Source organism: Meriones unguiculatus, chromosome 11 (genome assembly GCF_030254825.1).
Source record: "Meriones unguiculatus strain TT.TT164.6M chromosome 11, Bangor_MerUng_6.1, whole genome shotgun sequence".
Classification (NCBI taxonomy): Eukaryota; Metazoa; Chordata; class Mammalia; order Rodentia; family Muridae; genus Meriones; species Meriones unguiculatus.
The window spans coordinates 106496329-106520025 of record NC_083359.1 but is presented as its reverse complement, the minus strand read 5'-3'; the positions used below and the strand labels follow the sequence as shown (position 1 = coordinate 106520025).

The 23697-nt window shown below is 43.1% G+C and overlaps 1 protein-coding gene across 11 annotated transcripts in view; it reads right to left on the bottom strand.

The window, feature by feature from the left end:
* Esrrg (estrogen related receptor gamma) overlaps positions 1-23697 on the bottom strand; it is a 612722-nt gene that overhangs the window by 469266 nt on the left and 119759 nt on the right. Inside the window, exon 1 of one of the 11 annotated variants that reach the window (XM_060364898.1) lies at positions 8996-9016. The exons of the other annotated variants lie outside the window; for them this stretch is intronic. The gene's annotated coding sequence lies outside the window, so the exon portion shown is untranslated. Of the gene's footprint in view, positions 1-8995; positions 9017-23697 lie in introns of those variants that run through there. 11 annotated transcript variants of the gene reach the window in all.

The window sequence follows — 23697 nt, the reverse complement described above, 5'->3', positions numbered from 1 at the left end:
CTTCTGGATTAAGAGTTTTGTCGTTAAAGTTTGTATTTTACCTAAATATGAATATAAAGATCTGTGTTTCTTGATACACCAAAATATGCATATATAAATATCATTCACTTGCTTCCCCTAAGTGAATGATATTTAATGATAGGACTGAATTTTTAACAATGTGCACTAAGATATCATAAAAGTCATTTTTTTCCCACTATAAGATGATCTCAAAAGGGCCCTGCCTGCTAACTAGGTTTCCTATATAGAGCAAAGACTTTTCTCGAAAAGGTGAGAGAGTCCCAAATGTATCTCTCCTCCATATGGTAAAATAACCCCACATCCTGCCATCCTTGTCAGAGGTACAACCTTGCTGTGGGCATAGATGACACGTCAGATCTAAATATAGGGTCACCGTGAGGCTGGGGGAGGGTACAGAAGTAATAAGGGAGAAGGTAGGTGGAGGCCAGCATGCTATAAATAACCAAAGAACAAGACTGCGCTTAGAGGCTCCCGTGTGGAGGACGCAGTAGAATCTCGCGCTTTGTTTCAAAAACAAAAGAAGCTGGAGCCACAGAGTCCTCTCTGAGAACTCTGGCAAGAACTGACGCTTTTGTATATTTTTCTTCTGAGGAACAAAAAGCCTGGATTATTTTAAAATCTTCCCATCCCCAAATCCTTCCCGTGTTTGCTGAGGGAATGGCCTGCCACGCTTGCTCATGTCACTTTCATGAGAAGGAGCACCCCGACACTCAAATTTGACTTGGCAAAGTTTCAACAAGTGCTGCAAATCTTCTCATTCACGAGCGTTTGTTTCTCTGACATGTCCGAGTCGGGAGCTTTTTACAATGCTTCGGCAGAAACAAGCATACATTCTGAGGATGAGAGCTGATAAACTTCACCATTCCTGTGATTGGAAAACGCTTGCTGGAGAGAATGTTTAAGAAGATTCTTTGTGCAGTGAGGCTAGCCCAGGTGTCTATAAAAGAAAATCTGATCAGCAAAACATGGCTGAAAAATCTCTGGAAAGTCTCCACTAGACTAAAGTTTCTAAGCTACCTGCTGTTGAAGAGAGTCTGTTATCCAGCCCACTGGAGAACCATTTGCATAACCCAGGCTATTCACAGGTACATGAGAACTAATGTGCACTCATGTTCAATTGAATGGGGTCGGTATGCACGTGGATTTGTGGAGTCCCAGGAGAAGCTGGGTACATAAAGCAGTGAATGAGACCCATTAATACATGTTGGTAGCTTTTTCATCTGTGACTTCAATGACATTTTTTACATGCCTAATTCTGAATGTTCTTTATTAAACAATAAACTCAAGAATAATTCCATACAAATCACTAGTGTGTGTAACTGTTATTTCTCATTACCACAATGGCTTCTTTTCAGGCATAGGTGCCTCTCTCACTTCAGAATCATGACAGAGTTTAATGGTGTGGAGACTCCTTCAAAGCAGGTTCAAATCCCCAGTCTACTTTTACAAAAGTTCAAACTTTGGTGATGAGGATAAAGTCCATAGTAAATTTCAACTTCAAAAGATACTGACATGTGCCAGAGGCTGGCAGAGCAGATGGCCTCTCACACTTACCAGGATTCCTTCAACGCTAGGATATTCTATTTGAACAGCTTCCTAAACATTCTAGATTTCCCCAATGCAAAAATGCAAAAAGATACATGGGGGGGGTTGCTTTTAACCAGCCAAAGAACGTCCCCCAAAGAACTTCTACACACTTGAAAAGGCTAGTAAATGAAACTCAGAGAAATGTGAGGGGCATGCCACATTTAGAGCAGGTTACATGAAGCAGGAAGATACCTTTTCTGTTTTGTTTTATTTTGTTTTTCAAGACAGGGTTTCTTCTGTGTAGCCTTGGCTGTCCTAGACTCAACTTTGTAGACCAGGCTGGCCTTGAACTCACAGAGATCAGCCTGCCTCTACCTCCTGAGTGCTGGGATTACAGGTGTGGGTCACTATGCCCAGCTGAAGACACCTTCTTTAACTAGTTCAAGGTAAAGCAGTTTCTTTGATGACAAAATCCCTGCCAGTGGCTTCATATCGCTCTACTGTAGACCAATTTCCTTATTGCTGCCTCCCACATGGTGGGGTTATTGTTTTGCAATAAGGACTCTTTCCATTGGGTTTAATGGGATAATATTCAACTATTCTATACTTTAGAAAGTACAGCAGCCAGGTCTTGTTTTGAAGCCCTTTGTCAGGTATTGCTTATCAACTACCATGATCTTATCATTCACAAGGAACACTGGGAACAGCAGGTGAAAAAGCCCTCAGAGGACAAAGGCACTCAAATCTTTGAGCTGGTCCGGGAGAACAAGGTTGGATAAGGAAGGGCTTCCAAGTATAATAGCAGCTACCACATACAAGGAAGGGGAACAAAGGACTCAGCAATATGTAGTCAATGCTGATAAGCATTGAGAGTTAGAACCCTCATCTCCCAGACAGGGTGTTACACAGGCAAAGCCAAATGTTAGCTTCCAAACCCAATGCCATAGGCAAAGACAAGCTGACTCCAAAGCTAAGCTGTCCAAACATCAAGCCTCCTCGCTACAGAATGCCCTCTACACTCTACATGTGGGCGCACATCTTTCTAGACTGTTCTTCAGCAATACATTTTAACTACAATTAATTTCTGAACTCTCCTCCATATTTCCCCTGGCTTAGGTGGCCTAGGTGTGACCATAAGCACACCTTGTTAGAATTTGGCTGAAGGCAAATTGTGTTGTTAATGTATTTAATTCTGGTTTACCAGTTTATATTTTCATGGATCATAAGCATTTCCATGTAGAACAAATTATTCTTTATGGTTCCCATGGACTGATATTAACTCACAGGACTGTTTCTCTCTTTTCAACACCTCCCTACAAGAGTTAAAAATCACAGGCCCAGAGATGAAGCAGTAGACAGTAGAGCTTGGAAGACTGAATCTTGAATACATAACATCATGAGCAAAGAAAGAAGTTCTCAAATGTACTAAGCCAGATGCAAACCTCAAAAACAAAAAAATCTCGTCATCTCATAGCTTATACATGAAAGGAGTTTGATAGAGTTTTCTAGAAATGTTGACAATAATTCCAAAAATGTACATAACATGCCCAGTAGGAAGTAATCTAGCTGAAGAAGCCTTTTAAAACTATAGCAATGGTGGTTCTTTAAAACTCCAATCAACATAGTAGAGGAAAGACTAAATTATATTTCTATTCTTCGTAGGAAATGGGATTACAAAATCATGGCTGGTGTATGAAGAGGCAATCAGAGAGCATGTAGCAGAAAAGAAAAAAAATTAAGGAAAACTATCAGATGGCTAATTAAAATTTTGTTTTTCTGGCTTTTTAAGTGTGATATTTGTAAGCTTTGTTAAATTAAAAATTTGTTGTGGTTTTCTTCCCTATTCTGAACAAACACATCCACCCATGTGCCTAATTTTACAGCTCTAACTTTACATTCCATCTCTTGCATGGCTAAAGAAAGAGTGCACAGATGTATTTTGATTTTATACTCTGTCTTGTGCAGAGCCAAAGAGAGAACACGGATGGATGGACAGATGCACCCACAGGAGAGTGGACTATATGAAGGCCTGTGAGTCTCCAGGGACGGAAACACCATGGCTGATGCCTCCTCCTGCTTCCTGGCCTGCTTGGAAATGCTTCTAACACCGAACATTAACTTAACCTGTGACTCATCTCTCTGGTACTAAAGATACTAAAGGTGGTCATTGTCATCTTACTTAATACTCTGTGGGCTTCCTGTAAGCCTCCCATCTAGACCCTGCTGTGGAGTCTGGGTCAAAGGTTTGATGGGGTTCTCATCTACTAGCATTTCTGCCCTTTAAGCTTAAGTCTGGGAATGTTAGCACTCCCTTGATAGAGCCGGGGTTTTAAGTTCCCAATTTCCTTCCAGTCCAGAGCATGCTGACCATCATCTGCGACTTTGGTCCATTCTCCATCTACTGTGATGATGACTGTACAGCTGTAAAAATGTGCCAGGGAATCCATCCCCTATTGTACTCGTATCCAATGGGTGACTGAAAGGGAACTGTGGGATATTCCATCTCCTGCCATCTTTGGTGGGGTCACTCTGACCTTTCTGAAATTCCCAGTAGGGTACCATTATCCAGAGACAACCTGTGAACAGCATCTACTCCCCATTCTCTGTTGTATTCTACTGGCATCACCTCTCCATATATAACCTGGCCTAGAGTCTTTGTCTTGGTGTCTGTTTCTATGGGAACTCAAACCAAGTGCTGTGAGAGGCAAGCCTCATCATAAACATAAACAGAGAGAGAGAGACAGAGACAGACAGAGAGAGAGAGAGACAGAGACAGAGACAGACAGAGAGAGAGAGAATGGGAAATAAGGAAAAACAAAGAAGTGCACAATTATTGTTTCTTGTATTTACGCCTATCAGCTTCTCCCTTTTTCTAGTTTTCTTGGATAGGAGATTTGAAATAAAAACTGTTATTGGAATGTATGTCCTGTGTCATCCCTCTAGAGACTTTTTAGACTGTGAGTGTCTGCCTTTCACCTTACTCTGCTTCTGTACATGATCTCTCATACTAATGGGTTCCTTTTAAAAAAATAGATTTTTAATTATGTAAGTGTACCTGTATGTGCTACGTATGTGCACATAGGTGTAGGTGCCAAAGAAGGCCAGAAGAGGGCACCATATCCCCTGGAGATGGAGCTTCGGGCAGGTGGAGGCCACCTGGTGTGAAGGCTGGGAATAAACTCTGAAGCGCTGCAGGAGCAGTGCGCTCTCCCGGGACCTGTCACGCATCACTGCCCCCTCGTTACATCACTGGACTTGTCACCCTATCCTTCAGTTCTCTGGTGTGGTAAACAGCAGTTACAGCTTTCCCTGCACTTGACTTGTCAAGTGTCATTTTGGTTGTTTTCCTAGGTGAATCTGTGCATTTGGGAGAGCAGCACTAGGTGCCACTGGGGCTGCCTTCTGCTCTAATACCAGTAATTTACCACATCCTGAGGAAGAGGATCTATTACGAAAAATTATTCCAGTAAAATTGAATGAGAAAATAAATAAATGTGGATAAGGAAAAAAAAAAAACACCCTTGTGGTGGTTTAGATGGGAATCCCCCAGGCTCATTTGGTCCCCCACTGGCCCCACTGGTGGCTGTTTATGGAGGTTATGGACCATTAGGAGACACGCCCTCACTAGAGGAAATGCATCACTGGAGGTGCGCTCTGAAGGTTTTTACCCCATACCCTCCTTCTGCTTGCTGTGAGTGAGTAGATGGATCATCAGCCATCTCCTCCTCCTGCCTACAGCTCATGCCTTTCCTGACAGTATGGACTCCAGCTCTCTGGAACACTGAGCCAAAATAAACCATTTCTTCTATAAATGGTTTTTAATCGTGATATTTCATCAGAACAAGAGAAACATAACTAATACTACCCACATATTGTGTGTGTGTGTGCCTGTGTGTATAATATCTTCAAAGTGTCTCAAGTCATTGTTTTCTTTGGAATAGATAAGAGTTAATCACAGTTAATTGCCATTGGATAGAATTGTAGCAATTACACTTTCAACACAAAAATAGGTACTTTGATACATATCTTCATAAAATTTCTCTTCTAAAAATTGGAGAGTGGTTAATTTCACACAATACAAAACTAAATATAATTAGTGAGCTAATTCAAAAGAGAAACTCATCCATTGCAAGGCTTTGACTCCTAATAAAATGAACAACTAATAAGTGAAAACATACTTTGTAGGCACCATTAGTGAAAGAGAAACCTCAACACTTTGACAGCATCAAAATAGAACATTAAAATGCCTTCAGCTGTATGTCCACACACACACACACACACACACACACATACACACACACACCTGTATTCACCTGCTGAGCTATGGCTTGTATCCCATTTATATTCACCCAGATGCTACAGATTTCTGCCTGAACCCCCGAAACAGATCGCTGACAAGTCTTTTTCTGTAAGGAGTTCTGGAAATTTCTCTATTCCTAATCATTGAACAGTTTCCTAATATTTACTTTAAAAAAAAATAGTCTGCTTTCACTTAGGTAGTTCATAGCACACTAAGACGGTTTCTTTTACACTCGGGAATCAGTGGGTCTTAAAACCATGTGAGCTTCGGCTGGACACGTGGCTCAGTTTGGAGTACTTGCCCAGCAGGCTCAGAGCCTCGGGTTTGGTCTTTGGTACCACATCACACAGGCTGTGGTAGTGCATGCCTGTGGTCAGAGCACACAGGAGAGGGAGGCAGAGGAATAAGGAATTCAAAATCATCTTCACCTACATGTGGGTTCTGGGGTGAGAACAGCCTACATGAGACCCTGTGTCATAAATCAAATTATGTAAACTCATAATGGAATATCATTAGATATTTTCCAACAAGAGTCTGCTTTCAGGCTTAACCTCTCAGACACTGCCGGTGTTGTCATCAAAGAGTGCAACCCAAAGGGCAACACGGGCAAGAAATGGAATCAAAGTGGACGCTTTGGGAGCCGTGCAGACCACAGTGTGCTCTCCCCAAGCCCCTACAACACAGGTTTATTGTCATTAGAAACAATGGGTCCTGCTGTAGCAGTGGGTAACAGTACCTGGCATTCAAATTTCAAAAACAAACAGGAAAGGAAAACACTTAAAAATCCACCGTGTAAAAGACTTGTTACCTCCACCATAATGTCCCTTTAATGTCTGAAACAGAGCCACACTTGTGTCACAGTTTGCACGGAACCACTTCTTGTCCATTTCATTTATGACCCTGCAAAGTGTAGCAGGTACACTGTCCCCTGAGCAGAGGAGAGTTGCTTGGATTTCACGTGATTCTGTCTTCAGGGAAGCTCCCCTGAATCCCAAGACCCTGTTGCTGCTGCTGTCCTTACTGTCCATCATTAGAAAAATTCAAGAATTTAGCAAATATTCATGCCCCCCCCCTGCCCCGCTTCAGAGCACCTCTGAGTAGACAAGGGTGAACAGAACACAATGTCCACACTCTCGGGGCTTTTTGGGAAGACAACCAATGACTAAGTGTGAGTGAGTGTGTGTATGTATGTGTGTTCCATATATCTATATCTATTTATCTATCTGGTATGTGCACATTTGATATATGTGATATACATATGGAATAAATATATATGTTTGTATAAATTCCATATGTACAAACACGTGTGTGTGTGTGTCTGTGTGTGTGTGTGTGTGTGTGTGTGTGTGTGTGAAATAGAGAAGGATAGATGAAATTCTTCTGAAGACTAAAAGGTAAAGGATGACGGTAAAATACCATAAATAAATCATGGCTATGTGGGAGAAATTCAGGGTGCGCCAGTAAGAAAGTATCTTATGTGGTCCCAGGGTTCAGTTTGCTGCAAATACTTTCAAAAAGAATCCCTGGGTGTGTCTTGCTTGTGGTACTTAATTAACCCCTACTTGTGCCCATGCCTTGTTTGTGCAGTTTGCCCCTAACTTTTCCTAGCATGCTATGGGGTGCTTTGCTGCTTACAAGGCGGCGGAATAGCAGAGAGCTGCTCAGTGGACGTGGAGCCCTGTGCAGTCTGGATTTTTTTTTTTTCAGATGAAATGAATGAGTTGGACCGGTGTGGCCTCAAATCGGATGGGAATGGGGGCTTCACTTTGGCCAGGCATCCAAACCGCATGCAGTACTTAAGCTTCTGAGCTGCCAGGCTTTGAGACTCTCCTTTAGTGATATTTAACTACTCATGACATGAGATTCTGAAAGCTTTTTGAAAGTCTTATTCACTAATGGAAAAGCCTCTTACATATTTTATAAAACTAAACAAACATCAAAGTTAACACTTGAGTGCAGCTTGTTTTTCTAAACTCTCAGAGCCTCGTCAGCATATAAATCCCCCCTGACGGTTCTATTAAAACCAATAGTGGGAGAGTCATGAGTTATTAGGGGAAAAGAGCAGAAGCTCCCTGAAGGCCGAGGCTCTAGTCTATGCTTTGTTCCCCAGGACCCAGAATGCTGCCTGACACAAAGTCAATGGGCTCAGAGGCTTACTTAATTCTATTGATGGGGGAAAGGATATTCATGTGAGATATTTGTCTACATGAAGCATTTAACTTATTCTGATTTTCCACGAAACATTGTTAGCTACCTCCAGAATTGAACTGCAAATAAATATTAATTTTTTGTATATGCAGATATAGAATTCCACTATAAATACACCCTAAATCAAAGTGCCTGTACTTCACCTATGACACAGATTGACAGGGAGCACACAGAGGGCACACACCACTGTCAGGATAGTGCCATCAGTCAGCTCTGGCCAGTGGCTGACTGTGAGCCATGTACTGAGCTGAATGTCTCCATAACCCCTTTCAGTCACAGGTCTTAACAAACAGGTTCCCCCTCAATCCCCACCTCTAAACATCGCCTCTGTTTGTCCTCTCACTTCTCACCCTGTCCCTCACTGCCCACCTTCTATTTGTCCAGTGGTTTTATGCCATTGCCAAGCAGAATGTAAGTTCCATGAAAGTGGGAACCCACTTTCAATGCTAACTCCAGGATCATTGGCGATAAGCGAAAACACAATTAGTAGCTGATGAATGAATGGTTTGACTCGTCTTTCTAAAACATATCTGCAAATAAGACAGTTAGCCCCAGAGAACCGGACCCAGATTTTTAGAAATTTCATTCTCTTTCTGGGATCCCATACTGCCACCCCTGCACAGTAAAAAACAAAAAGCGAGGGAAAGTCAGCCCTTCCTTATTGACTCCCTGCCTTCTCCTCCCTTCTCTAGTAGGCACCAAGACCCCAGTTCTAGCTGCCCTCGCCCGTTCTTAGGGGAGCACAGGGAGCAGAGTCCACATGTATTCACCACACTCCATGTTCCTTCTAGCTAGCCGGTCTGCAGGAAGGAAAGTTCTATTAGTTGCAGTATGGGAGTAGAGACGGGCAGATGCAAGAGCTGGCTGAGTCACCTGAAGTCGCCCTGCAGAGCAGAAGGCACAGAGCAGAATCACAGGAGTGGATTCCTCTGAACTCACCGGGAGATGAGGGGGCGAATCCAAGGTTACGCCGTTCCCTTACTGCAGCCTTGACCATTTATATCCAGGACCCTCTGCCTCTGAGGCACCCTGTTGAATGAGTCACTCCTGGCTACATTTGTGCCTCAAAAAAAAAAAATATTGGGTAGAGATTGCGCTCACTCTGGCTCCCATTCCACAATGATCTCACCCCAACTCCTGGTCCATAATGATGAGTTTCTACTGGAATTATGATCTGCAGCTCATTTTCAGTTTCTTCCTCTAGAAAAAAACCAACTTTTATCTGCCTCATATGTTAAATTTCATCTCCAGGTAAATAGCACTTTCCCTCAACATATTTTTTATTTCATGAGTATGATGGATGAAAACAGGAGACGCTGTTTTAATTACCCCAATAAAATGAATCATTTCTTTCATTCACATTTTATTCCTTATAGAGGATTTTTTTTTAATGTGTAGTGCATTGCTGAGTTTTTAATGTGACTTTTTAAATTTTAACCATGGCTTTGCTGGCTACAGTTCCCATAGTAAGTTATTAAAACAACAATTTTATTCTTATTTTCCTTTTGAGAATGGAGGGGTAAAGGTGTTCCATGTAGCCCAGGCTGACCTCAAACTATGGAGCCAAGGCTAGCTTTGAACCCCTGATCCTCCCACCTCTGCCTCCCACATGCTGTAATTACAGCCATGTACAATTATAGCACAAATGTTTACCATAGATTATGTGTCTCAGGAGACTGGCAATGGGCTACGGGGCTGCTCATGTTGAAGTCACCAGTTCAAATTTAGTTTAGATTGTGGCACTAACACAAATCATTACCCATGCACTGTTTGGCTTGCTTTAGTAGAAAATGACTGTGTCGCTATTTCCCAGTTGCTACTTATCCATTTCACAAGTACCAGACCATCTTAGAGGTACTAAGGGAGATCTTCTCCAGTGATATGGACCTAGAAGAAGGATTATCTGCATGCATGCATGCACATATAAACACACAAACACAACACATGCACACAGAACACACATACACACACTCAACTCATAGTAAGCACACACAGAGACAAAACAACTATTGTGACTGAACTTACTCACAAAGAACATTAAGAAATAACCGTGTGTATGTGCATGAGTGTTCATATGGCAGCCATGTGTACATGTATGTATGGAGCCCAAAGAACAGCCTCATGTGGCATCACTCAGTCCCTGGCATCCTTGTCTGGAGAGACAGTTTCTCACTGCCTGAGTCTTACCAAGCTGCCTCTGCCAGCTGGTCAGGGAGCCCCAGGGATCCTCCTATCTCTGCCTCCTCGGAGCTGGACTTAAAAACCAGCAACACAATCCTCTGCTGTTTCTTGCATGGATTCTGGGGCTTTCCTTTTAGGCCCTATGCTTGCAAGACAAGCACTTTCCTGGTGGAGCTATCCCCCCAGCCCTGGGAAATGGATCTTAACTTTTTATCTGACAAACCTCAGCTCATCTCAAACTGCTCAGTAGTCTTGGCATGTGCCTGCAACCCTCTGTGGTCCTTTGCAGAATTTCTGCAGAGCTGTACAGGATCCCACACACCTTTGCCACAGTCCACTGTGATGAGATGAAAGATAGCACCGGCCTTCGGAGATGTTGATCTGGAGGCTTTTAGGAGCACTGGCCTGTGCTTACAGATCACTCTGAGACTTCTCAGAGTCCTTCACACGAAGTTAGGAGACCCAAGATCCTCCTTACTTTTTTGTACCCAGTGTAGCAACCAGGTCCATCCCTCCACTCTCTTCATAATCCCCTATGGGTATCATCCTCTATGCTGGTTTCAGGAAGGCAACACTCTTGCTACTTTGTATTCCTCTGCCAACCTCCTGACTGTCCGTGCTGGTGAATTTACTCCTCTCCGGGTATTACCAAAGTATCTCCCCAAAACATCACTGTCCTGTTCAAAGCCTTCCAGTAGCTCCTCTTGGCCTTCAGGATGAGGTCCACACTCCTTTGCAGAACCGATGCCATCCTGTGATTCATGGCTCTGGCTTCCTTTACTCTCCTTCTGTGAAATGCACACTTCCAAGGCAAGGCATGGGATATTGAGTCCTTTTGTCAAGGGCTGTATCCAGAGCCTTCCAACTTCAATGTTAGGTATGGCACTCATGACCTATCTTGACATTCCTCACACTAAAAGTATTTTATCTTCTTCAAGTAGGACCTAAATCTTATTTACTTGCAAGCCCCTAGTTGCTCACAATGTATCTAGACGTTAACAACATGAACAAACCAATGAGGTCAGCATTTTAAGAGTGGCTCACAGCATTTCCTGTATCTGGTGAGTCTGTTTTGCCCTGGCCTTCTGGTTGTGTTGTGACTAGTCTTGTTTCCTAATCTCAGCGCTATTTTCTCTATTGCCCTTCACCATTGCATACAGCAGAGAACAGCAGAGATAGAGGGGCGGAGCCTACTAAAAGCCAAGATTCAATGTCTGGACCACTGAGAAAAAACAAGCCTTGGCCTTTTCAGGGGCTTTTCTTTACAAAACAATGAGAAGTTTATTCCTTGCTTGGAGAGTTTCCTGCTGAAACTGGAATGGACTGGATTCATAGTTACTAGAAACAAACCCTGGGGTATGGCTTGAAATGAGGGTGCTGGCACACTTCCTTCCTTGACTCTGTGTGTCTCATTCAGACTTGACCAAGAGGGAAAAGGAAGGAAGAGACCCAGGTGAGGAAAGGAAGAAGGGGATGCCTATGCAATATGCAGCAGTGACACACAGTGGGACGCATATCCAATGCTAAGCAGCAGTGAGCACATACTGAGCTCCTGAGAAGTGAAATAGTGCAGGAGTAACCGACAGGTGAGAATGTTTACATTTTAGTTTTATGTCACCACATCATGTATTCACTTAACACAGAAGTGCTGAGGCTCCTCCCAGCAGGAAGTGGGGACAGAAACCCCTGCTGGCCTACTGTTAGCAAGAATAGGGCTGAGAGAAAGCTTAATAGATTCCTAGAACCCACATAAAATGTGTTGGGCAGTGCTAAGCCCAGAGCTGTGGAGGTAGACAGGAGGATACCTGAGGCTCACAGGCCTGCCATCCTGGGCTCCTTGGTGAGCTCCAAATCAGTGAGAGACCCTGTCTCAAAATAAACAAATAGATAAAAGGTGGGCAGCGCTGGAGGAATGACATCTCGCGCATAGAGGCGGACTTGCATAGGCCTGCACACACCCACTCCCCCCTACCCCAACTCGAATGCTAATACCATTCATTCATTCATCCATTCAACCAACCTTTGCCAAGCACTCTCAATTGGCCAGAGATATTTTTAAATGTCAAGACTCTGACTCTGGGACTCACTATCCACTTCCCCAACGAGATGGCAAGAGAGCACTAAATCTCTCTTTCAAATGGGAAACAATCTTTTACTTTACATTACACAGGCTACATAATCTGGGGGAAAAAATAGAATGATAAGTAATAGTATGCCTTGGCCAAAAGCCACAGGAAACAGGGGCTTTTTTTTTTATCAATAAAATTAGATGACATTATGACATGTGCCCATTTAGAATGAAACTGCAAATCATAAAAATGCCAAAAACGTGGAGAAGAGAAAACATTAAAGGCACTAACAGTAGAATATTAAGGACAGGCATAATTAAGGAGAGAAAGCCCAGTAAATACCAGCCACTTTACATTCTCTTTGTCATGGGGCTACATGGAAGCTCCACTCCCCAGCCCATTAAAGTCAGGCTGAATTGATTCCCTTGGCATAATGAACCCCTTGTGATAACACCAAAATGCTTGGTCTCTCAAGAGCTCCTCGAGGCGGCCCTGCAGAAATGCAGAGTGTTCCTGCAGGAAATGAACAGCTGCCTCACTTCCTTCAACACCCATGTACACCAGCAAGCATGCCCACATCTGGCCTTCCCTCCCTGGAGGAGCCAGAGTGGGCGCATTGCCTTTGCCCGCAGCAGGTGGAGTGGTGACCTCTGACGTACACACTGCAGAGGCACAGACCCCAAGCTGGATGGAATGTGTTGATATGACTCCCTTTACTAACTTCTATTTAGGCTACACATTATAGCATCCCCCTTAATTCAGGAAGTGTAAGAAGGAGAGACTGTATATGACTTCTGGCCGAGCCCATCTTAAGGTTTTTTTGGGGGGTGGGGAGATGTCTTATGCCTGTTCATGAAAGGTGCTTAGGATAATGACCTGAGAAGGCTGAACACACTTCCTAACCAGCGGTTTCCTCCTCCACCACGTACTGTGAGAGAATGTAAGGAACTGGGAGAAGGATGTTAAGAAATCCAAATTGTCTTTCTGGACCCTGTGAGATCTGGAAAGACCTTCCCTTTGCTTGGCCAGGTAGCCTTCCTCTGCAGAAAAGTAGCACCAATAGCCCTTTCTCCTGCTCAGGTCTGGCCCCTTCCCTGCTGTTTGTTAAATCACCAATGGGATTTACATGGGCAGCTCCTTGCTTCCCAAAGCTGACCCCTCCCACAGCCTTGATGACAGCAGGGTTGCTCAGGTTGGTATCTCAAGGGCTTGTGATTTCTTCGAGCAGAAACCAGCTAGCCTCCTAAAAATCAAAAACCTCACTTCCAGGCACTTGCTTCTGATAGTGCAAGAAAAACTTAATACCTGAAGTATAAAATATCTGCCTTATCTGTAGAACATACGGGCCGCTGTCTGATTCTTGCTTATAACGCTACACGGGAAAGTTAGGATAAAGAAGACAGAAATGAACTCTTAAATGCTAACAATGGCACGCTGTCTCTTTCTCCTGACCAGTGCTCTTTGCCTATTAACACTAGTGGTTCGGGCTTCTTATTTTATAGCACTGTTCTCAACCCAAGAGTGTTATCAGTCGAAACATAGGTTTTTCAAATGTCGCGTGTTCTATCTAGACATTATTGCTTGTTTTGCAAGAGTGAAGCTACTTATGGTATTTCTATTGTTTTACTGCCCCTACATAACTTAGCATTTTGCTGACATTTTGTTGTTTTCATTATCAGGATTTCAAATCAGTTTTCAGTGCTCTTAGTCTGAGCAATGTGCATATTTGAATATACTCATATATATGTCAGTCCCGGGAGATAATTGGGAATATTCCTTCACAATGAAGTGATTCTCCAGATCTCATGAACTCTAAAGTACTGGACATGATATATATAAATGGATGTATAATGTATTTTGATAAGCTTATACAATTTTGGAAAACTATGATAAAATCATGTATGAACATTAAGAGAGCCTGAGTGATATATAGCCTTTGAAAGCAGATGCCAGACAGGATAAGCTAAGGCAGACATTCACATTTAAATGACTCATGCAGCCCACGACCTTTGGGCCGGATATATTGTAAGCACTTCTCCTACAAACTAATGAAAGAACCACTGGTGTCGGGGATCTGGTATTTCTGACTGTTTATGATTGGTCTATGTCTGCTGTGATGGTCAGATTTAATGGTCAACCTGACGTAACGTAAAACCACCCAGGAAGAGCCTCAGTGAAGGACTGTCTAAATCAGGTTGGCCTTCAGGCATATCTTTGGGACATATTTCTAACAGGGTTAACTGTGGTGAGAAGCCCCAGCCTGACCGTGGGTGGCACCATTCTCTAGGCTGGGCACCCTGAACTGGTTAAGAGAAGAGAGCACTGGCTGAGCACCAAGCACACGTGCATTCGTTTCTCTCTGCTCTTGACTGTAGATGTTCTGCCACCAGCTCTGAAGCTTCTGCAGCTGTGACTTCATTGCAGTAACGGTCTATCACCTGAAGTTGTGACCTAAAATAAACTTTCTCCCTCAAGATGGGTAGTCTTGGCGAATCTTATCCAAGCAAAAGAAATGAAACTAGAGCAGCAGAGAATGGCAATACAGCACAGGAGAGAAGGCTGAGGATCAAGGTCATATGCAAATTGTCAGGTATTGAGTTGGGTAGTAACAAGCTTGGGGGTCATGAAAGGTCGACCCCTCACACACATAAAAAACAGCTTGTAAAAATAAGACTAGAGGGCTGAATTATGGGTCAATAGTCAGGGATCTAAGTTATATTTCTGGACAAAACTTATATGATTATTATCTAGCTGAGGCTCTCTGACAAAGGACAGAGACATACACTTTTCCTCCCATCTGAGTCAATCTAAACGGACCTGTCAATCACCTGGACAAAAACAAAAAAAATGCTGCTTAGAAAAAGTTGCCCATTTTAGAGACATCAAAAATAATATAAAACTTGTTAAAACTGCAGATCAGCATAATGACCACTTTGGCCACTGTCCACTCCCAGTCCCTGAGAGTGCACCAACCCTACTCTGTAACGAGCCATCTCTCTCCCGCACACCGTGCTCTGGGTGTTCCCTTTGACGTTTTCTAACAGAGATTACAAGGACCAGGAGGCCAAGAGAACTTCCAAGCAAGATCCTGGTGACAAAACTTCCCCATTTTTACCCTCTCGGGACCAGGAAGGAATGCGCACTCCTCAGTTATGTTCATGAATATGGCTATTCCATAGATAAAGAGCACAAGAAGACAGGCATTATCTGGGACACAGTTCACATCTCAGCAGTACTAGGAGAAAGTCAACTCAGCTGCACCCGCCATGCGGTGGGAGAGTTTGGATGTACAGAAAAATATTTGTGGTGTTACACCAAGAGCCATGTTTAGGGGTTGTAGCCCAGTGATAAAGAGCTTGCCTGGCATGTACAAGACCCTGAGGTCAACCCTTGGCTTCAGGAGAAAGAGGGAAAGAGATGGAGGGGAGCAACAAATGAGCTCATGAAACACACATGCTAGGAAGCATGCCTACATTGCCTTACAGCTACAATACATTTTCAAGGTATTTTCATCTCTGTTATAATAATCTAGTGGTTCAAGATTAGAAATTAACTGGCAAAATTTTATATGACAAAGAGTGGGTTTAAGAAGACAGATAAGATCATTTGATCCCCACACCCTGTTTTTCTGCCTAGTCCAAATGGTACAATCATGTCTACCTAAAAACTCATAAAAAACTGTTATTTCACATAAATCCTAGATTAAAACCTCTGGGTTCACTTACTCATCCAACAAATAGACATTATGAAGTTGCCACAGAGCTTACAGCTTGTATGGCAAAATATGATTTAACAATATGAGGCTGGAGAAATGGCTTAGAGGTTACGAGCACTTGTTGCTCTTGTAGGAGACCTGGCTCTGGTTCCCAGCACTCACATGCACCTTACAGCCTTCTGTAACTACAGCTCCAGGTGTTCCAGTAGCATCTGGTGGCCTCTCAAGGAACTAGCGGTACATGGTCTACGGATATACATACAGGCAAAACATCTATCCATATAAAAGAAAAACAAATATTTTCAAAAATAAACAAAAAGGATGACAAAATGACTTGGAATCTTGGGTTGATTCTAGAAGAAACTGAAGAACTTCTACAGCAGCCTCTGTGGCTCTACCATGATAATCCGCTCAAGTGTCATCTATAAAGTGAAGAAATTCGTTGATTTCCACAGGTGAGTGTTTGGCACACTTCCCGGTCACAGCTGGTCACAGCTAGTGTCCTGTGGCATATTAGTCTCAGGCTGCCATTATCCACAGCGGCATAACTGGACGCATGGGTTGGACGGTTGCCTCACCTCGTGAGCAGAAGTGAGTGCCCCTTTGCTTCTACCCCAGTCGCTTTCCTGTCTAAGGCGTCCTGCGTGGCTTGCTGCTTTGCGCTTACTCTAGTCTGCTGAATCAAAGAGTCTCTACACTCCCATGCCATGGCTGCTGGAATAAAGTGTCACAAGCTGGGTGGCTTCAACAGCGGAAATTTGTCTCAGTCCCAGCTACAAGTCCAAAATCAAAGTGGTACAGGGATGGGTTCTCCACAGGGCTATGAGCTAGTATGAGCATGTGCCTCTGTCTTTGCTTCTGGTGGCTTCTCAGCAGTCTTTGGGATTCTCTGATTTTTGGCAGAACAGTTCCAATCTTCAGGTAACATTCTTCCTGTCTTTGGACAAATTTTCCCTTCTATAAGGTGTATTAGTTACTTTATATTAGTTACTTTGCAAAAGCAGCTTAGGGAAAGAGGAGCTCATTTTGTCTTATGGCTTAAAAGGAATAAACTGCATTGTAGTGAAAGAGGCAGGACAGCAGGAAGGCTGTGGCTGGACACAGTGCATGCAGAGTCAGGAAGCAGAGAGCGGGCAGGAAGTAAGGCCAGGTTCTAAAACCTCAAAGCTTGCCCACAGCTCCCATTTGCTCAGAGAGATTCTACCTCTTAAAGGCACCACAACTATTAAAAACAGCACCACCATCTGGACACCAAATGTTCAAACACAGGGACCTGTGGGGGATATTTTACATTCAAAGCACAACATAAGGACACTTGTCAGAGTGGATTAAGGACCACTCTCATGACCTCATCCTAATGTGATTATCTGCAGAAACCGACTTCCAACTAAGGTCGTATGCAGAGGGTTTTGGTATTAGAGCTTTGATGCTCTTGGGGAGATAAATTGTGCCCACAAGTGACACCTCATCTGTGGCATCCATGGCAGTAGGAACCCCAGCTGTCCACACTGGGAACATGGCAGAAAACAGACGTGTCCTTTCATCAGGGGCGAGTCTAGTTGCACACACCGAAATGAAACATTCCATGTCGTATGGGATGGCAGCTCAATGAGATATATCTTGATTTAATAGAGAAATAAAAACGATATAAGGTCATAAGCTAAGACAATCATAAAGAGCATGCAGGCACCCTGTACTTTAATACTCCCCAGCTGCTTTTTAACTCTGAGTGAAACAGTTTGCCTAATGTGTACAGGAATGGTTTGATTAATTTCCTCCTCTAAGTAACGTCCACCTGGCCCCTATCATATACCTGAACAAAGGTGCTTGGCTTTTTTTTTATGTTGGCGCTTCAAAAGTTCAGGGATGTAAAAGTACTGACTTCTGAATAGAAGGGAGCCTCCCCTAAAGGAAAGCATGGCCATGCTTGATCACGGTCTGTAGAGAGCTCTTTCAAACAATGCTGCACCAGATTCCAGCCTGCGTTGGGCAGTAGAATGCATCAAGGGCTTCTCCCTCCACCTTCACTAATAATCCTTGTTTAGGTGGGATAGAGTTTGATAGGGCCTTTCAGTGGTGGGGTGGTATGGGCATGATTGGGAAGGCGAACACTAGAAGAAACACTTGAAAAGATACAGAAGAACAGACAAAACAGCGTTTTGAGCAGAGGAAATGCCTTGTGTCCAGACCCTTCAGCATAAGCAAATCAGGCAAGCTCAGGCAAGAGCAAGGAGGTCAGAATGGTTGACGCAGACACATGAGGTAGAGAAGTTCCAGAAGAGCACCAAAGATCTCTCATTGTAGTCAGAAAAGAGGAGTAGGGATTGCACAATTCTGAGCAAAGACAGAGCCCAGCCGATGTTTCTGCTGGTTTATGCACAGCTTGCTCTGAAGTTATGTTCCTAGAGTGTTTTAAGCCCCGAAGATACAGCATCCTCGAAGAACTTCCTCCAGGACTGTAAGTAGAAATCATCAGATGTAGCCACCTCTCCTTTCAGAGGCTCAAGAACAGGAGGGCTTGACATTCATGCAAAGATCCAGCAAGAGAAGCTTGAGCAGTCCTGACTTGTGGACAGGACCCACCTTCTCTGTACTGAGCTAGAGTTGCTGGGACCTCATCGGCCAGCCAGACCAAAGAACACTCCACTCACAGTTATGTGCATCCACAGAGAAGAGAGCCATGAGCAGGAAACCTGAGATCATGCTGAACAGATCAGGTAACCAACAAGACAATCTGACATCCACAACACCATAAATGCTCCCTAAATGCATAGTATAGTACATTAAACAGAGATTCTAAACAGCCATTCTGACCAATAAGATTGAAAAAAACTCAATAGATTTAAATCTACAATGTTACAAATCAAAGTTCTCATAGGGGGCGCATATACAATGTGTCATATATATATATATATGTATTGTGTCAGTGTGTGTGTGTGTGTGTGTGTGTGTAAGTGCAAGCACTGGGCAGCAGAGGATGACCCTGGTTGTCAGTCAATGCCTTCCATTTTGTTTAAGACAAGGTTTCATTGTGTTTTGTCACTATATACACCAGGTTAGCTGGTCTGGGAGGTTACAAAGATTCTATCTCTACCTCCCACCTTGCCAGAAAATCAGAGTGATGAAAACTGGGCTACTGCACCCAGGAGTCTGGGGTTCTGAGTTCAAGTCCTCTTGCTGGGTACTATCGCAAGCACCTTGCCTAACTTAAAAGTCTCTCGTGTGTCTCTAGCCAGGCAGCCTCTGTAAGCTGATAGAAAAACACTCATCATATTGAACTTGTGAACCTCAGGCCAGATCCTCCAAGCACTAAACTACAAACATTTGCTGATGGATACTTTGTCTCGACAACATTACTCCTTATTTTCAATGCAGCGCTATGTAATGATGGGAAGAGAACTGGTTGGCTCTTAAGCCTCGGAAACCATTGCTTTACTTACATAGCTGAGTGCTTTTTGAATGAAAGTGTCTCTGAAACCATAGAAGTGTGTCCTTATTCTTACAAAGGGTCAAAAACTAAACTATGCTCTATATCAACATAAGCTATCATGTTAAGAATTAAATTAGACATCAACAAAAAGGTTAAAAGGTAAAATAACTAAACATATGTTAAGAACTGAATAATATAAATTCCCACAAACCTGTTTTAAAGCACTGGTGATATATTCTTCCAAGTGATTACGTGTGTGTGTGTGTGTGTGTGTATGTACAATTTGTATATAATATATATACAATTACAATTACATACACACACACAATTACTGTCTTGATAATTTAGTTGCTATTTTTGGAAAACAGGTTTTAGTCATTGTTCTTGCTAGTTTGGGTACTGAGGATTAAGCCTAGAGACTTACTCATACTCCATGTGTGCTCTACCACTGAGCTGTGCCTCAGCAGAGCTCATTCCTAGTAAGACTCTAATCCATGGGTAACTTCAGTTAGCCTTCATTTAAGCCAGGTTTAAAGTATCAAGAGTATCCCTTCTCAGTGCTTTGGAACTGGATTAAGCAGCAGTTGGTGTTAACTATTTAGTTCTGGAACTGCTGTTTGACCGACTTTAACTGTGGTGACACTGTTCTCGCCAATGATAAAGCCCAGGTTCGCCACAAGCGCTTGAAAAATCCTATCACCCGTTTAAGGCTTACGAGAGCAATTTTAATTCTGTGTGATTTAAGCCTTTGAACGATACATTAGGATCTTTCCTTAGATCTTTAAAATAACAGTAATGAATTCGGAAATGACAGATTAAAGTCACAAGATGCTCACAGGAAGAGCAGGAGAGCCATTTCATCACATTCTACACGAGGGCATCAGTGATGCCACAGTGGAATGTCCTCTGTGAGCCCCAAATGCTAGCATTTGAGAGCGACATCTCAGCCATGCCTAGAAATTCTGAAGGGGAAGGGAGGGAGGAAACAAAGCAGAGAATTGTTACGTTTCAGTTTAAAATTTAAGGTTCTTTCCCATTTCCCCATGGAGTTATTCACTCGGCAACTTCTTTCCAGAGGTAAGAAAGTGAAAGATAGCACCCAGGGAGGCTGAGGCAGGTGAGTCTCTGTGAATTCCAGGTCAGCCTGGCCTACAAAGCAAGTTCAGGGCAACCAAGGCTACACAGAGAAACCCTGTCTCAAAACAACAAACAAACAAATAAAAATATGAAAGAAAGACACCAATGTGGCTGACATTTGCTACGTTGTGGGTTCTTCTTTCTTCTACCCTTCTCCACCCCCTTTCTTCTTCCCTTTCAACCTCCAACACTACATAACAGAGAAAAAAAAAAGACAGAGAAGAAATGTGTTTATTCTGACCCCGAATAAAATCAAGGGTCAGAAAGCAATGGCATTATCTTCAGACTACTTCTGCTGATAAGGGGCATGAAGCTCCCTGGGACAAGTTCGGTCTTTCCTGTCAGGATAGCTAATTTCTTCTTGTTCTTGTTTCTTTTTTGTTCTACCACAACACTTCACTTAGCAAACTGAGATCAACATCAACCAACAGCACCAGCAACACACTCTGCCTCTCAGGGCCGTAGCAATTATTTACCTCTAAAAAGTCCCAAGAATTCTAAACATCACACAATCACAAAACTATCTGCAGCTGGCAAAACTAGAGCATGAGGCAAATCATAGTCAGCGGATATCCCCACGCTTGGGATTAAAAGAAAAAGATATTTTAAAATGTTTAAGTGTTTTTAAAGAAACCAAAATTCTAAAATTCTCAGTACATGTCAAGCGAACGACTTTTCAAAACCAGCTCTGAACACTGCTAAGGCATGGGAATCTCCTTCCCTTCAGTCTGAGAATCTTTCCAAGAGCCACCATCGGCAACCACTTATGACTCTCCTTCGAAGGATAAGGGACTGGAAAACTTCAGTCTCATAAATATCTTTGTCAGGAATGTCTCCATAAGGCTCGTGTATTCTTAGGCTATTTTCTCGGGTGAGACCCACCTTCCTATGAATAACAAACACCCTTATTTGGGCTAAGAGACTCACCTCCCACCCTCCTTCATATTCACTTTGTGACTGTACCCACCACTCCTCTGGACAAGTCAGTGGTAAATAAGATCAAAAACATTACTTAGGGCCACTTACTAAAATAGGTGGAAGTGAGTAAAAGGGACTAAGTTGTTTAGCAAGTCAGAGTGTATGCAATGGAAGCATTATAAATACAAAATGTACACAGAAAATCAAATAGCTCAGATCTTCTACAGAGTATATAGTTCCACAGCAGCCTTGCTCTGGCAAAACAAGACCTCTAGTAGATCAGCTACCAGCTACAGCCACAGCCACCCCAAGGCAGTGCCATACACATTACAACTTTCACCCTCTGCAAACCGTCTCGACTTCTAACTCATGAGTCCAGTGACCACAGCAACTACGGACATGAACCTTAACAAAGGAGCAAGTGCTATTTGTTCAGGTTTCCAGAACGGAGCTGTGAAGTGAGTGGACCCCAGTTTTGGCCTTCAGTGACTGCTCTAGGCTAGCTGCCTGGTGGGTTACGGACAGCAACTTGCAGGGAATCATCCAAAAGCTACTCAGAAAATATCTTCACTGTTTTGGATCCTCTGGGCTGGTGCTGCCAGTGGCTAGGAGAACTTTTGGAGTGGGGGTGAGAGGTAGAAGGGTAGATAGACACGCACAAATGATGTGAAACCCCAGAGTGGCAGAGATTCCTATGACGAGTCACAGCGTGGAACAGCATCCCAACTTCCACTTTAAGAAAATTTGAAGATCTTGTTTTATTAATCAGCTTATCAATGAAGTACACATCCCCCAAGGTTTTACACTGACCAAGTGAAAACAAATTCTACTTCCTTCTTGAAAGAAAGAGTTCCAGCATTCTCCGCTGGCTGAATAAACATCTTCCCACCAGGCTAGCTATTTTCTGGAGGGCTTGGAAGTTCAGGAAGTACCTTTCTAGAACTTTCTCTAGGATCTTCAAAGGTCAGATTTTCTTTGTCTCTTGATACATAAATATCTGGAAGGATTATTCTGGGATATGTCAAGATACTTGCCTAGAAGAATTGGAAACACTTCCTCATGGTGAGAAACATTTCATGTCTCAATATGTCACCTTCATTTCCTTCTTTGTAATTGCATCCTGCTACCTCATTACAAAAACACTTCCTGTTCAAGATCATTCAATCCATCTAAATTCTACACATTTAAGAGTGTGTACTTTCCCCTTCCCTCTTGCAGAACATTATTCATGGGTCACAGGAGGACACTATCCATTGTTTGATTGAATCCTTTGAAGTGTGATCACAAAGAACACTTCTTAAAAACTCAGCTTTGGTGCCTGAGATGGCTCAGTTGGTAAAGCTCTTGCCAAGGAATCATGAAGACCAGAGTTCAGATCCCCAGCACCCATATAAAAAGCTCCGACAGACAGCATGCAGCTGTAATCCTAACACTGGGAACTCAGAGGCTGGAGGAGTCCTGCAGGGCAGCTAGTCCTGCTGACTGCTGAGCTCCAGATTCCGTTAGAGACCATGTTTCAAAATATAACACCGACCTTTGGCACCCACATGTACACAGACGCACACTACACTACACACATGCATGCACACACATGCATGCACACACATGTATGCATACACCTATACACGCATACATGAACACACATGCACATACACCCGCTCACACAAACACATGCACCAATTTGAACAATTAAAACCCAATACTGTAGGGTCATAGGGAATGACCCTTTACAAAAGACACAGATCCTTTTCATAAGCTCAAGTCACTATCTTTGAGACTTAAAATGCTCAAGTATAAGAACTCAATAGTCAAAAAAATACCACAAGAAACTCAAATAAGTTCACTTTTTGAGGTGACTGGGTGGAGAAATGACAGACTGTAGATGAAAACCTCCCTTAGTTTTGTGACACTCTGCTAAGTCAGGTTGGTGTCTACTGTTAACAATGCTTGGCAGGAGTATTTTAAGCCCAAAAGTTGCTCAGAGAGCCCTCAGTGTGCTAGACTCTGAGTCCGTGTGGCCCGCGAGCAGGCTGTATAGAGCATAGTTCCTGAAATTTAAACTGCTGTAACTTCCATTTACAGCACAGAGATCAGATCAACGATGGGGACTTTTGTGTTGATGGGACACAAAAGTGAAAAGAATTCACTGCAGAGGGAAATATCAGCCAATCAGAAGAGTGAGGATGATCCC